The sequence below is a fragment of the Sinocyclocheilus rhinocerous genome, unplaced genomic scaffold (genome assembly GCF_001515625.1).
Source record: "Sinocyclocheilus rhinocerous isolate Xijiao unplaced genomic scaffold, SAMN03320098_v1.1 scaffold252, whole genome shotgun sequence".
In the NCBI taxonomy this organism is placed as follows: domain Eukaryota; kingdom Metazoa; phylum Chordata; class Actinopteri; order Cypriniformes; family Cyprinidae; genus Sinocyclocheilus; species Sinocyclocheilus rhinocerous.
Window position 1 is genome coordinate 67,308 of NW_015625591.1, and position 11,776 is coordinate 79,083.

Consider the following 11,776-nt stretch of genomic DNA (forward strand, 5'->3'; position numbering starts at 1 on the left):
ATGTGTTACCCAGTGATGTATACCGGTAACAGGCAAAAGATTCGAAAATATGACGACTTGTTAAGGCGATTCAGAATCGACTCTCTCTTTTGAGAGACAATATCTTTATTTATCATGCACTTTTTTGATTAACAACTTTGTAGATTGTTTTCATTTAAGGATAGCTACATTATAAACTGCAAAAGAGATATTTTTCAAAAACCCATATGACCTGCTCTTTAAAGTCATAAGTTTCCAGTAAAACATTATACTCAAGTAAAGTACAGATACTCAAAAACTGTACTTAAGTACAGTACTCAAGTAAATGTACTTCGATACTGTCCAGTGTCCACCTCTGCTACATAGTTTACATTGCAACTGATGTTAGGGAATTTAAAGGAAGTTCACTCAAAAATGAAAATTTGCTGAAAATGTACTTAGCCTCAGGCCATCCAAGATGTTTCTTCATTGGAACAGATTTGAAGAAATTTAGCATTGCATCACTTGTTCACCAATGGATCCTCTGAAGTGAATGGTTGCTGTCAGAATGAGAGTCCAAACAGCTAATTAAAACAAACTCATGTACATCTTGGCATGAAGGTGACTAAATTTTGAGCACATTTTCATTTTTGGGTGAACTATTCCTTTACAATCAAAGAGGACTTCATAACTGGAGAAAGGCATCCTTAAGCATTCTCATTCCCATTCTCTCAATGTTGTGTCGGAGAAAGATGCTTTTTGTCCCATATGGTGTAGTTATGGCATTTACCATTACGTGACCAACTGGACCATTATAACCAGCCAAACCTTGACCTTTTGGTTAAAATCTGCACTGTTACTTTAGAAATGCTTATACCGACGTCGAAATCAGAAATGTATAGTTAATTTACAGTTTGCTCTAAACGAACTCATCACTGTCTTGCCTTTGGGGTAGTGGCATATTCACAGATCCAAATTCAGATATGTTTGTTGTCAGGCTGTCCTGTGCATAATCTGGGTCTGTGTGAAGGCCTGGGGCCCTGTTCTCACCTCTGAATCAAGTGTTAATTGAGCCACCTGTGCTATATTTATAGACATCCCATTTATGGGCTTATGAGTTTATTGTAGCATTAAATTGTGACTTGCATGATAGAAATCCCTTTTTCAGTTGCATCATTGAGAATTGTGACCACAAAAACTTATTTATAACTTAGTTATTTTGTCTATTTTGTTCACACCATAGTTGCAAAAAGTACAGAGTATACATAATTACAAAAAATAAAAAATAAAATACAGTATACATTTACAGCAAATGTGCCTTGTACAGATATTCTTGGTGAAAAAAACCTTGACCAAAGAAGAAAGAAAAAAAAAGAAAAAAAATAACAACAGTAATTAATTTCCTTCATCTAACATGTCTTGTGCATATTTTTTATTTAGCGTGCAGGAGGACCCCCACCTAAATCTAATATAGCACTTTTTTTTATTTAATAAGACAAGATAAATTTCATAATGAAATGAATGCCATTAAGGTAGATTAAAGCAACAATGTATTTGAATTTAGTTAAGATAGAGGTTATTGTCTCTGTTTTGAGTGCTGTTTAACATGTATTTACATTTATGCATTTAACAGATGCTTTTATTAAAAGCAGCTTAAAGGTACAGGAACATAAGCAATCCATCACATAGCCTGCAGTATTCATATACAATACCAGGTTTATTAGAACCTAGATAAGGAAATGAGCTAGAGCAGAGGAGAAATGCAAAGAAGAAAACAGAGAGGAAGTGCTTTGGTTTAAATAATAGATTGACACTTTGATATTGATAGACAATAAATTGAATATTGTTATAATATAGTTCATATTTTATTTATTTTGTGAAATGCTACTTTTTGTTAAATCTCTGGGCAATTGATTTTTCCTTCATATTAATGCTGGTTGAACATGAAGTAAAGGGTGATTCTCTCTCTTTTTGTTCTCTGTCAGTATAAAGGTCAGGCCAATCTGCATGTGTTTGAAGACTGGTGTGGCTCATCTATCTCCCAGCTCAGGAAGAATCTTCATTTTCCTCTCTACCCACATGTAAGACCAGACATTGAAAGAAAGAGTTTGATAGAATAATTAAGATTAACCTGCTTGTTTGACTTATGAAATGTATTCTGGATACTCTAGACCAGCAGTGGCGAACTCCGGTCCTGAAGAGCCGCAGCCCTGCAGAGTACAGCTCCAACCCTAATTAAAACTCACCTGCCTGTAGCTTTCTAGTAACCCTTCATACCTTGATTAGCTTGTTCAGGTGTATTTGATTAGGGTTGAAGCAAAACTACAGGGCTGCGGCTCTCCAGGACCAACGTTCGCCACTCCTGGTCTACAGTAAAATTGTAGATTACTCATTTAAATTTAATAAAATTTTATTTATTTATTTGTTTGTGTTTTTGTTATGGACCTTAACAAAAAATAATTACAGATTATCGGTATCTGTCCAAATCTGTGAGGGCTGCGGCTCTCCAGGACCGACGTTCGCCACCCCTGCTCTAGACGGTATCTCATTTTTAGTATTTTCATTAACAAATCCTAAATGTTGGCCTAATATTTGCAAGATGTTGTGCAGACAGAACTAATATCTGATCTTTTCACCTCTGCATTATCACTAAAACAGTGTTTTGAAGCTGTCTGATTATTCTACTTAGAAGCCATTTTGAGGTGTGATTCTGTGAATTAGTGTTATGCCGAGTTCACACTGCACGATTTTAGCCCGATTTTTCACTCGCTGACAGGTTTTGCGAAATCACCGACAAATACCCGACATCGAAGGCAAATCGGTACTCGTTCACGCAAGTGACAATCACGCAGTGTGAATTATCAAATGAAACGTAGTTTGCGGACCAGACAGAGCTGTCGGCGATTCTTGCTATTGTGAAGTCATGCAGTGTGAAACCCCCTGTCGCCGATCCATCGTGCAATGTGAACACAACAGCAACTGAATGCTACCCCAGATAGTCACGCAGTGTGAAAACAACAGCGATCCGACGAGTTTGAAAATCGTGCAGTGTGAACTAGGCATTAGTGTCTTGGGTTTAAGAGTGAAAAGGCCTACAGATGCTTTTATATTTTATTCTTCCCCACAGACCAGGACCACCGTGAAGAAAATTGCTGTGGCTCCAAAATGGAAGAATTATGGCCTTAGAATCTTTGGATTCATTCATCCTTACAAAGATGGTTAGTGTATTTTATCAGAGGTTACTGTTGCATAAAAATATAGTACAAAGTTATTGTTTTTCGAAAACTGTTTATGAACCCTTTGAAATATTATGAGATTTTTCTCTCATCATAATTTCTATCAAATAATGCTCATTTAAAGGGATAGTTCACCCAAAAAATGAAAATTTGATGTTTATCTGCTTACCTCCAGGGCATCCAAGATGTAGGTGACTTTGTTTCTTCAGTAGAAGACAAACAAAGATTTTTAACTCAAACCGTTGCAGTCTGTCAGTCATATAATGGAAGTGAAATATTATGGGATTTTTCTCTCATCATAATTTTAATCAAACAATGCTCATTTAAAGGGATAGTTCACCCAAAGAATGAAAATGTGATGTTTATCTGCTTACCCACAGGGCATCCAAGATGTAGGTGACTTTGTTTCTTCAGTAGAACACAAACGAAGATTTTTAACTCAAACCGTTGCAGTCTGTCAGTCATATAATGGAAGTGAATGGGAATCACGGCTTTGAGAGTCAAAAAAACATACACAAACAAAACCAAATTAAACCCTGCGGCTCGTGAGGATACATTGCTGTGTAAAGACACGAAATGATCGGTCTGTGCAAGAAACTGAACAGTATTTATATAATTTTTACCTCTTATACACCACAATGTCCAACATCCGGCGCGTGATGCTTGTACGTGCTCTGGCATAGTAGACATAGATATATATACGTAGATGCCTCATTAGAAACAATCTGTTTCTATGGGCCGTGGGTATCTACTTATATATATCTACGTCTACAATGCCAGAGCACGTACATGCGTCACACGCCGGATGTTGGACATTGCAGTGTATAAGAGGTAAAAAATGATGTAAATACTGTTCAGTTTCTTGCACAGACCGATCGTTTCGTGTCGTTACACATCAATGTATCGTCACGAGCCGCAGGGTTTAATTTGGTTTTGTTTGTGTATGTTTTTTTGACTCTCAAAGCCGTGATTCCCATTCACTTACATTATATGACTGACAGTCTGCAACGGTTTGAGTTAAAAATCTTCGTTTGTGTTCTACTGAAGAAACAAAGTCAACTACATCTTGGATGCCTTGGGGGTAAGCAGATAAACATCAAATTTTCATTTTCTAGTGCCTAATAAAATGGACAATATTTTACGCCATTTTTGTGTATTCATGTCCAGGTTCAGTAACAAACCAGTCCGTCCTATAGTGTGTAAAAATAGTTTATAATCAAATTGACTATTGGCTTGAGATAGCCTGAACATCCTAATTTAAAATAGATGGACTGAATATGATACTGTCATTCCAAAACAGTTTCTTCCATTAAAGCACCATGTGGTTGATTTTCAAATTTTTGCATCAATGTCATGCTACATGATTCAGCTTGTTATAAGTTTAGGATCATAAACAGATGGCTTGATATTCAGCTGTAGCATTTTATGATACAACTTGGACTCCATTGGTCCCTCATGGATCTCAAGCCATTCAGGTCTTTAGACAGCATAGCAGATCCAAATTATTATATTGCCTCCAGCCACAGCTGATTGTTTTGTTTTTTTTGTTTGTTTTTTTTTAATTGGACTGCAGTGTTTTGTTTTCTCCAAATATACTGTGTACATTTATTTAAAGTGTTTTTTCATCTGTCCATATTTTACACCATATTTTCTTCAAACCTACTATAAACACAATTTCTGTTCCATGTTTCTGTTAGAGTCATGAACACAGGCATTACTGAATGCTAGAGAGAGTTTTTCTTATGTTATCTTTTAATGTAATAAAATGTGTTGTGTGTAAAGCAAAGTTATGTATAGAATCAGTTAGAATTCATGCACAATTCCAGGTTTTCAAACTTTTGTTCTGTACCTTCACACGCATACAATTCATACACATTAAGGATTCTTTGTGTTCAAAATGTTCCTCAGAGTGATTAAGTGAGGTGTAAGAGACCTGAACGTTGCCCAAGCTGACGTCTTAAGGCACACAGAAATGGTTCTTTCAAAAGATCCCCTACAGTCAGCAAATTCCTCACATTCTGCCTAACCTGATAAGAAAAGCTGCTGCAAGGACTACTATATGAGCTCTGATGCATGCAGGCGTGCTCGTGTTTGTGGGGGAAAAGTTATCAGATTGTTTTCATTAGCAAATAACTACGGTCACTGAGTCAGGCTTTTGAATGTGGTACACAAGCTCACAAAACAATAAAGAAGGAAAAACGATTGTCAGTTTGAGGTATATGCCAGAGAACTACTGACAAGCAGAATAAAGCCACTGGGTAGCACTACTGGGTAATAGACTGCTGTGAGGTACCTGTGACTGACAAAATAACATCTTATCAAAGCAAGCTTAGAATTCAGAACCTGCAGGTCAGGTCATAAGGTTATACAGTACAGCTCTGTAAATAATAAATTATATATTTTAGGGGATTTCCAGTTCGCCATAGCATCAGATGATAACGCTGAAATGTGGCTAAGCTCAGATGAGAGTCCGCTCAATGCCCACCTCCTGGTGTACGTGGGACAGGTGTGTACTATGATACATGACCCTTTAATAAACAAGGCTGCACTTCTGATCTGTCTGTCTGTCTGTCTATACATTGTTCTGTCTTTCTGTCAATCTATCATTCTATCTGTGTTCTTTCTAACTTTATTTCTTTCTGTTTTTCTGTGTTTTGCCAACTGTCTGTTTCGGTCTATCATTCTGTGACCCTTAAACCAGGCTTCACTTCTGATCTATCTATCTATTTATCTATCTATCTGTCTATCTGTCTATCTGTCTGTCTGTCTAATTGTCTGTATCTGTCTACTTTAAGGATTTTTTTTAACTTTTCAAATTTTGACACAAGGATTTGTCAAGCCAGCATTTCAAATTTGCTATGACATTACTTTCAATTTTATTAATTTTTTTATTTTATTCTGCTTCCTTACATTAAAATTCAAATTGCAAGTCTGCTTCCTATTTTCTACCTCAATTTAACTTCAAATTCAGGAATTTGATTAGAATTTACAGTAAAATGCATTCTCAATTTAATTCTGAATAGCACAACCCTGTATATTGTGTGTCCTGTGCATGTGGCTAGAGATGAGTTACAGTGTCTGTTGTCTGTTGTCATGTAGCACGGCTCTGAGTGGACAGCTCCAGGAGAGTTCAGCAAGTTCAGATCTCAAACTTCCAAACCTGTGCGGTGAGTGTCATACAGCATATGTTTCCTGGATTTACCACCATAATTAAATGCATATTAGGAGAATATGACATACTGGATTGGCTGCAACATGGAAAGGTACTTGCCAGCTCATTGCTTTATATAGTTACACAGTAAATATGTTAAGTATGCTGTGCTCTGGATGAGCAGCAATGAGTGAAACAATATGTGCAGATCACACAGTTGTGGTAAGTAACACATTTGCTTGTCATTTCTACTCCAAATTAATACTTCATAGGTTTTTTTTCCATTTGTCACTGCTTTTACAGTGTTTAGCAGCAGGTCTGAACATGCAAATCCATCACACATCTATTTTTGATTTGTAAAGTGAGTTTAAATACCTGATGCCACCAAACTTTGCGAATAAGTAAAAACATTCAAGACATATTCATCCATTCATTATCCGCTCATTAAATCCTGCTGTGTAAACCTCATACTTTATGCCCGTAATCAATGTAAAGTTGTTATAAGACATCAAAGACAGCACATGCTCAACTTCACTGTTAAATGAACAAACGTCAGGGGGAGTTACTAAGCATGCTGCCCAATAGGTGTCTGTACTGACAGTGTGATTGTGAATCACAAGGAACACATTAAATAGTAGTTTGTCAGAGTGAAGTGCCATGTCGTCCATTTTAATCGCCCTTGTCGGTCTTCTCCAGCCACTGCTGATTGGTGCTTCAGTGGAGCCTCAGTGTGAGTGGTGTGTGCCGTTGAATTATTTATCAGCAGTGTCAGTCTAAAAGCGAGCGTGTACATGTTCCAGAATATTTTAGTGCCAATAAAAAATGAGCATGCTTATTGGCACTCCAGAGGGAAACGCAGAGAAGTGCCTCCTCTTTTCACTGAGCTTTGACAATGGCATGGCACCAGTTCAAACTGCCACAAGAGTGTCTTTGATATCCTCTGCTTTTCTAGTTGAGGATGTCAGGATAAACTTTTTTTGACTTCTATTCAACTCAAGTTAGAAACATTTCTGTCTACCTACCTCAGTTCTCTGTTTGCTTTCATTTTGCGCTTCGATTGGAGCATGTTAGTTTGGTGGCATAGACAGAGCAGGCTGTTGCGTCATATAGACTAACGGGCTGGATTTTAGAGCATAAACAGGGCAGACGTCTGACAGGATTGTCTGGAATTCCTACAGTTGCTGGGCAAAATAATGCACTAATGAACTACGGTGAAAAGTTTACAGAGCAAGCAAGAGTGAGACATGCCTGTCAGTCGCAGATGACAGAAACTAGGAAGATGTTCTTTACAAATCATGTTACACGCAGTAGAGATAGCAAACCTGTGGAAATGTCAGATGGAGAGATGATGTTAAAATGTCATCCACTCTGTGCCTGCAGTTTCACTGCATTTGGACTGAGCCACAAAGAGAAGTGTTACAACCTGCAACCCACAAACCTCTGATTTCAAGTTTAGGTATCTAAACATTCTAATTCATGAATGTTCTTACATGTTCAGAGTGCATAGATTCCAGTCTTCCTTTTCCATTTTTGACTTTTTGATGTTCTAATAAGAATCTGTGTCTTACTCTTGTGCATGTATGTACTCTTTTCATCATCATTATGTAACTTACATAATAGAATGGAGTACATCTGGTTTGCCCTCCATGGTTGAAGGAAAGAAAGGGCAAAGTAACTCCAGGAGTCTCAGATATCGCATGTGACATTTATGGGAATATGCCAGTTCTGCAGGGCTAGCAGGGGTCAACCTCTCTTGACATTCTAGAAGTATCTGTCACAAGTGTGCTAGGGGATGTTAAAAGCAGTTTCAATTCACTAAATTTATAAAAGGACATCCATCAGACTGGATTCAATATAAATAAGAGTGCATTTACATTACCACTTTTGTAATATTTATCCAATTTGCAAGTATAAAAGTCCTAATGTACTGTAAATGTACTAGTACTAGAATAATGGTGTTTTTTCCGTACAGTGTAGTCCAAAAACCCCATCCTAAATTGTATACTGTCTAATTCAGTGGATTATATTGTTATTCTCTGTCTTTGTGCATTCAGTTAAGGCAGCTGTTGTTTTGCAAGACTGTTCTGATGAAGTCATTGATTGTTCTGTATGTTTGTTATCCACTAATCTGTGCATGAATTACTCACTTATTCCCCAAATGAACAAACAAGAAACAAACTTTACTCAAGAGGATATTTGCATTTTAAAACAGTTAGCAATATTCCTTCTAAGGTTTGGCATTGTGGGGTATGAGAGAGTGGTCTGAATTCAATGCTTTATTTAAAAATATATTTAAACTAGGCAGTGGCGGCTCGTGGGTTTTAAAATAGAGGAGGCACACTAATTGTATTGGTCTGGGATCCTTGCCGATTATTATTATTATAATTTGCTTAACCACTTTAAAATGGCATTTTGGTTTTTGGCTTTTTGGAGGCTAGCCTCCCTTACGCGGTTTCTTTTCTCAACACTCCTCAGCGCTGAAAGTGAACACTCGATGGTGATTGGCAAATTTTTTTTACCAACGGAGGCACAAGAGCTCAGCTCTTCCCCGGCCTCCCCCTACCCTTCTCCATCATTAGCGGTTGCAATTACATCAGCAGATTCGGCACATTCGCAATAGAAAAGCGGCGCTTTCACGTTATGGTATTACAACTGTGAAATTACAAACAAAAAATACACATTCTGAGACATGAACTGAAATGAATTGTGAATTTTATTAACATTAAATCGTCCTCTTCCCGTTTTCACCTCAAAATTATGGGGAAGCTCTGCCTCCCCCGACGAGCCGCCACTGAAACTAGGCTGCCATTGACATGTGAGTTTGCACCTAATTTGTTGTTTGGCTGCAGGATCCATTTGTGGAGGTTAAACATATCATTTAGGAATGATGAACATCAGTATTCCCTTTCTGATAAACACTACAATCAGAAATGAGCACCTCAAGACAGCAAGGCAAGGTTTTCACATGACTTTCCACTTTTCATTGACTAAAAGCATTGCTGACATTATAGTGTAGCACTCCATTTGCTTAGAACAAATGTGACTGTTCTGATATTGTTTAAAATGTTATTTTGTTAAGAGTAATACCTTTTTTATGTGTGAATATTTGGTGGAAACCCCACTACAGTCTGTACATCATGCTGTAAGTTATTTCTTTATTCATTCAAAAGGTAGAAAAGACAGATTTTGGTAGAATTAAATAGTAGTTGTTGGATTACTGGTTTATCCAATTTATCTTCATTTAAATGCAATATTTCAAACACATCTACTACACTGGAACAAAGAATGCAAATGCAATATCTGCTTTTGCTCATGTAGACGAGAAGTCTGCCTTGCTAGTTGTTTGACATCTCAAGCATGCTAACTGTGTTGCTACAGCGGTCTGTTGAGAGTGTGTTCATATGGGCATTGCCTGAATACACTCTTTCTTTAGCTCTCTCATCACTCAGTCCTATTCAATTATTGAGCAGAACACTTTCAGATGGAGCCAGGCAATTAGTCAGCCAATTAAAACTCAGTTTTTTTACCCCCTCAAGCCTGTCTCAGTCTAGCCCTGATCTACTGGCCACTTCTTTCTTTTGTAGTCTTGAAACCTTTATTGACTTGAATTCTCAGTAGACATGAAAAACAAACTGCCATTCCTTACAACACATAAATGCTTGTAATGCTCATTGCTAATGCTCAGTTGATTTGGTGTGTGTGTGTGCATAAAAGGAATCATAGGAGGAGTCGTAGTCTTACAGTATGTCATTCCCTGTATCACTTCTAGCACACGTGTTTTGTAAATGAGACAAGACTTGTCAGAGATTCTTCCTAGTAAAATAACGTAATGTGTGACGGCCAATCGTCGATTCGTTGTGTATTGTGCAATCCACAGCAACTTCATGATACCCAAAACTTTGTGGGAATTGATTGGATCGTTGGATTGTTGTCGTTTGTTATTGCCGCGATCTCATGTGAGCGACAGGTTGCTGGAGAGGAGGGATTTTTGTCCCGTATCACACAGGTCATCAGAGACTAGAAGAGATGTCATTGTGAGGGCGAGGGGAAGTTATTGTAGATTCACGAGTTCGCCTGCCCATTCAACCCTGCCAGGTAATGGTAAACGAACTTGGCTTGCTGTCCGCAAAGGAGGCTCGAAACCCGAGGCTCGGCTCAAGCTCTGAGTAAGAACCCCCTATTTAGTAATTAAAAATATTAATAAAAATAATGTTGAATAATAACAATGTTGATAGAATTGTCGATTTTGACTTCATTGTGACTGTAAGATTTGAAGTACACTACAAGCACATTCAATAAAATTAAACATCTTTTTTTTACAAAGGCAGTTGTCTTTGTAGCACACCCTTCACCTTCTTGTGATGTCACAGTAAGCTGCATTGAAATGTGAATTGAACTTGGCTGATTTAATCAAAGCAACTCCAGAAGAACATCTGAAGAATAACCGTGTGTCAAAATACAAGCTGCTATTCACATGTCTGTCTGTTTGTGACTTCTGTCATTTCTAAGTTGAGATCATCTTGCTAAAAGAAATCCAAATCCCATGGTCTGTTTATACATAAAGACAAAAGGCTTACATCCAATTATCAACATAACATATAAAAACCTCCAGGCAGCTGACATTAGAAATCTCTTTTTTGTATGAAGTGGCATATAACTTTGCCATTTTATTCTGTTGGAGTCTTGATAAAAACAATTTAAAAAAAAACTACTTGGGGAAAAGAACCTGCAGTGGCATTTCTGAGTTTAGAAAGGTGTTCCTTTGAATTTTGCTTTAACACTGGGTGACATTTTCTAAAATATTTTTTAACAAGCACATTGTTTTTAACAAGCATATGGCACAGCCTCTCTGACCTTATTGCTTAATTTGATACTGTTACCATTGTTTTGTATTATTAGGTTGACTTGTTTTATGTTGATATAATTTTTTTTTAATATACATTTAGAATAATGTACTTTATTCTCAGGATTTCTTGATTGATTTCTTCTTTTTCTCCTCAAAACGAGATCTACCAATGATCAAAGTGATAGTGATAGTATTCTATTATCCTACTTGAAGCTTGTTGAGAAATCCTACATGAGAAATGGACTAACTGACAGAAATCAGTTGTAGTCACAGAAAGGCCCTTCATTTAACCACCCCAAAAACATCAGCCTCTCCTTTATCATTTATGTTTTAAAAAATACGTTTTAAATCGCGTTTGGTCTCGTACTGTACCTTGTCAGTGTCGTGCGCTTTGCTTGGCCATTTGTTGTGATAAACAGGAAAGTGTGTTCAAGTGCCAGCAAAACACAGTGTAAAGAAATACTCTTTGAGAGAAGCAGTCAATCAGCAGAAGTTAAAAGCAGCTCGTAAGTGTATTTATTTCTTGTCTCAGTGTTTAGCGCAGTTGTCGTTGCTAGGAAACGCTTGTTTTGTTTACTGTGGAGA

The 11,776-nt window shown here is 37.3% G+C and overlaps 1 pseudogene; it reads left to right on the forward strand.

The window, feature by feature from the left end:
* Positions 1-11,776, forward strand: part of LOC107757871 (N-acetyl-beta-glucosaminyl-glycoprotein 4-beta-N-acetylgalactosaminyltransferase 1-like) — a 97,504-nt pseudogene that overhangs the window by 47,097 nt on the left and 38,631 nt on the right.